Source organism: Austrofundulus limnaeus, unplaced genomic scaffold, assembly GCF_001266775.1.
Source record: "Austrofundulus limnaeus strain Quisiro unplaced genomic scaffold, Austrofundulus_limnaeus-1.0 Scaffold29, whole genome shotgun sequence".
Taxonomy (NCBI): domain Eukaryota; kingdom Metazoa; phylum Chordata; class Actinopteri; order Cyprinodontiformes; family Rivulidae; genus Austrofundulus; species Austrofundulus limnaeus.
The window spans coordinates 63847-68466 of NW_013952431.1; the positions used below are offsets into that span (position 1 = coordinate 63847).

At 37.3% G+C, this 4620-nt stretch overlaps 1 protein-coding gene across 1 annotated transcript in view; it reads left to right on the forward strand.

The window, feature by feature from the left end:
- The first annotated feature begins 3356 nt into the window (after positions 1–3356).
- Positions 3357–4620, forward strand: part of si:ch211-195m9.3 (galaxin-2) — an 11741-nt gene continuing 10477 nt past the window's right edge. The window contains exon 1 of the mRNA XM_014005196.1: positions 3357–3391. The gene's annotated coding sequence lies outside the window, so the exon portion shown is untranslated. The remainder of the gene's footprint in view (positions 3392–4620) is intronic.

Consider the following 4620-nt stretch of genomic DNA (forward strand, 5'->3'; position numbering starts at 1 on the left):
GACAGAATGGCGTCACGAACCAGGCCTGTGTGACAGAATGGCGTCACGAACCAGGCCTGTGTGACAGAATGGCGTCACGAACCATTTTATATGAGTTAATCATTTTCAGAGTCAGAGATCCCAACAGAAACAGTATATGTGGCACAAAACGACTCATCGATTTAGGCAGAAGGACCGGCTGAATAGCGGACTCAGAACGGCTCAAGTAATTTTCTTGTTTTCACCAAACTGTTTTTCTCAGAACAGAAGTGTTAAAAGTATGAGATCAATGGGATCACCGCTGCTTGCTCTATCAGTTCTGCCCAGAAATACTGATGGGTCCCTGCAACTCGTTCTGCGGGACAGAGGTCTGAARAAGCCAAATTTGTAGTTATTTTTGATTATTTATACTTTACTGGAGTAATTATTTTTTCAGACGACTTTTTATATCTACACCTTGTTTTTTTAAAAATAGCCTCATATTTCATTTCATTTAACAACTTCTCTCTCCAGTCCTTTTGAGGAAATGGATTTTTGGATCTTTATAAGCTTCACAGGGATGATACGGTTCTTAAAAGTGGTTGGACTAAATTTTTGGAAGTAACCTCTGACGAAAAAAGTTATATATGTGCAAGCCACTTTACCACAAATATTGTTTAAGGTTTTCTCAATAAAATGACATCAACAATTTCTCATTAGAATAAATAAAACAGACCAAATATCTTTGGGAAGACAAATTAAGACAAATTTCTGGAACCATGATGATCCAGGTATCAAAATGTATTTTTAAATGCAGAAACCTGACAATTTGCTGAGGTTATTTTGATCATATTTGACTTAATCCTCTGTTTAGTGTGATGAATCTATACAGCTGAAGCAAAAGCATCCCCAAATTTTAACATTAACATTTAATATAAGATTATATTCATTATTMCCCTCTGAATAAATCTCATTTTGGAACTTAACTTTTACTCATTACTTTTACTTTTACATTTGATACTTAATATCAGATACTTTAAGACTTGTACTTAAGCTATATTGTTAGAGGAGACTGGGAGGTGAAAATTAAAACAAATAAATAAATAAAAACTTACATCCAGCTTGTTGAAGCTTGTTCTCCCTCTGAAATTCACATTCACAACAAAATGAGCATTTCCTGAAATAATGTATTTTGGCTGCTTTTTGGGAGCTGGTGTTTTTAACAACGARCTTGTTGTATCAGTTTGCTCATACGTGATGGAAATGACTCTCAACTACAAACAACAAATTTGATCTCAATATTTGTAAAATTCACTGGGTTCGACATTTTTAACAGAGACTCAAARGACTGGTTCTCACCTAACCAGTGTTATATTTTTATTATTTGTTCTGGATTAAAACATTCAGTGTGTAAAGAGAGAAGTGTTTCCTACAGAAGAGGATTAGGGCCACTGGAAAAAAAAGGAATTCTGACTTTAATCTCAGAATTCTGACTTTTTTCTCAGAATTCTGACTTTAATCTCAGAATTCTGACTTTTTTCTCAGAATTCTGACTTTAATCTCAGAATTCTGACTTTAATCTCAGAATTCTGACTTTTTTCTCAGAATTCTGACTTTAGTCTCAGAATTCTGACTTTTTTCTCAGAATTCTGACTTTAATCTGACTTTAATCTGACTTTAATCTCAGAATTCTTACTTAAAGTCAGAAGTCCCTTTCAGGCAGATGGACACCAGAGAGCAACAAGCTTTAGAACCACCGATGCTTGTGGTGCAGAATTCAGAATTCTGAGAAAAAAGTCAGAATTCTGAGATTAAAGTCAGAATTCTGAGATTAAAGTCAGAATTCCATTTTTTATTTTTCAGTGGCCCTAATCCTCTTCCGCAGTTTCCATCTCACTTGAGAGAGGACAAATATAAAAGGAGATAAAACTAAAAACACGTAACTGGGTTTTTTCCTTCTCCCCTTCTTGTGACAGAAACTACAAGCACGTCACATTTTGTCAGTTTTATTCAGATGAGGAAATGAAATCCGCAGAGGAACAATAACAACAAATGTAGCCTTTTTTTATTTTTTATTTTTCAATGCGCACGAGGCAGCTGTGACCTGGGGGTTCGGTTCGGGAGCTCTGAGGACCGTCACACCTGCGCACGCGGGCGGATTTTTACTGGCACGGGTTGGCAAGAGTCAAAACTGCTTTAAAGAACACAACGCGGGATCAACAACCCAAACCATCCTTGAAAAACTGAGATAAAAAATTTGAGGAAAACATAACGAGTCTAACACTATGATTATTAGTATTTTTGAAGTTGTTTTTTATTGTCTTTCAGCCTACTCAATCGCAGACAGGATGCGGCGGTTTAATTGTATAGGCCTATATATAAAATAAAATAAATACATCTAGTATAAAAATGTTACCAAAATAACCCAAGAGCAGCAGCCTTTAAACTGTTTATTATATCCACATGTTGTGTTTTTATCACCAGTGTTGGACGTGAGGAATCTTTACGTGAAGGTGTTCAGTGAYACAACACCTTTATGCTCCATCTTTATAAAGCCACACATTTTTAGGCGATGTCACGTGGGAGGTGGGGCTCATTACTATTTAAACTCAGCACGTCTGAACAGCAGCTGACACTTTGAAAAGATGTTACGAGCTTCCAGAATGGGTAAGATGATGAAACTTTTCTACTACTCATTTTTTTTAAATCACACAGGACTTCTTTAACGTGCTGTTTCCTCTCAGTCTGGATGCTGTGCTTCCTCGCTTTGTTTTGTGGTAAGTAGAATTAAAATTGTAATTTAATCTTTGTTTATTATTTTAATTATACCTCTAATCATTTGGAGATGAGCCAGCTGTGTGTGGATGGTGGATTTTTTTTTATATTTTCCCTTTTTTTTTTTACGAGTGTCTGTATTTGTGTTTGAGTCTTACCAGACTTTTCACGTTTCATGTGTTTCAGGGAAATTAATATTTATTATTTAATTGATCAACTGTTGCATCAGAGCTGAAAGTATAAAGCTGCAATATAATTTAAGTGCACGTGCACGTGGTTATTAAAGCTGGATCAGTTTAAGTGAAATGAATGACCCGAGCGTCAGTTCCATCAGCCATAACATTATGACCACCTGCGCGTCTCGCCACCAGAACACCTCAGTCTGCGCATCAGCCCACAAGGTTTTATCAGTTAGTTTTCTCCTGTTGTTGGCTTTATTCACTGTTTTTAACAACCTTAAAGAGACGGATGTGTTGATATTTTTGACCGGTTTTGTTTTTGTGTTTGCACTCTATGAGAAATMGCTTTTTGTTGTTGTTGCGCCTTCAGCACGTTTCAGCTGAACCCGCAGAAACTCACAGGGATCACTATTTTTATTTTTATTTATTTATTTTACAGAAGCGGATGGAGCAGYTTCTACTGGCGTCGGGAATTCCGGGTGAGTCTCCTCCTATCACCCCCCCCCCCCCCCACACACACACACACATTACATCACCCGGTTAACAGTTCATGTCAACAATAATTCAGCAGCYTCACTTTATTCCCAAAATGAGACGCACTGTGCGCGTCCTGCGCGCACGTGCAGGGAGCTTTCACTTTCACCCACGCGCAAAACCCTTCGCTGCAGAGCACGAGACACAACTCCCGTTGCGTCATTCCCTCTGGAACGCCGCGCGCTGAAAGACACACACTCAAACCAGCAGCGAGCATCGCCTCAGGGCGCAGTAAAAGGATAACCCGGCCATTTTAAAAGTTGTGTTGCGTGTTAAAATTTACACCGGAAAACTCACGTGATTTGTTAAGGCTTGCGGTGGGGATGACTCTCATCTACTAGCACATTTTAAACCAAATGTCTTACACGCGGTGGTAGGATATCTATTATTAATAAAGTACATTTAAAAGTTCGACACTAGGGAAGGTTTTTTGCTGTTTGTATTGTGATTTTACTATTGTTTGGACAGAAAACACAGGATGTGCAGGATTATGCTGTATATGTTAGGCAGTCAGATTCATTTCTAGGTTAGGTTTTATATTATTAAAAGGCATGTTGTGTATTTTTCAGGCACATCGTTCAATTCTGTGTTACTGTAAGAGTTACAAAGGAAGTTATTATATTTTGGGCTGATTAATATAAAAGAAATGTGGTTGTTTATATCTGGAGTGATCCATCCACCACAGAACGAACCCTCACGTTACATTACCATCAGTTGTTATGTACATATCAAAACTAAATTTGACTTTGCGTCATCTTGAAATTMGCCTCTGTCTCTCTAAGAACCTCCTACCATTGCTGACACTTCATGTTGTCCATGGGCGAGGAGCTAGGTACAAATAGGCAGCAAGTGTTTAGGTAGCTCCACATGGTTACAACAGGAGATTCAAGGATTTCTCAAACATGCATGAATGATTCAAAGCAGCATTTTGAGTGTGTGTTTGATATAAAGCTAAAAAAAGTTGATTTTGCATACCCCCCCACCCCAACATTTTTATACTAAACTACACATAGCCTAGCAGATGTACAACAGAACTTCAATCTTCTAAGGTCCTTAATACTGGAAACCCCTGGACTCTTCACTTAAAAGGTCTACATTTTGAACCCCCCCAATAAATAAATAAATAAATAAATAAATAAATAAATAAATAAATAAATAAATAAATAAATAAATA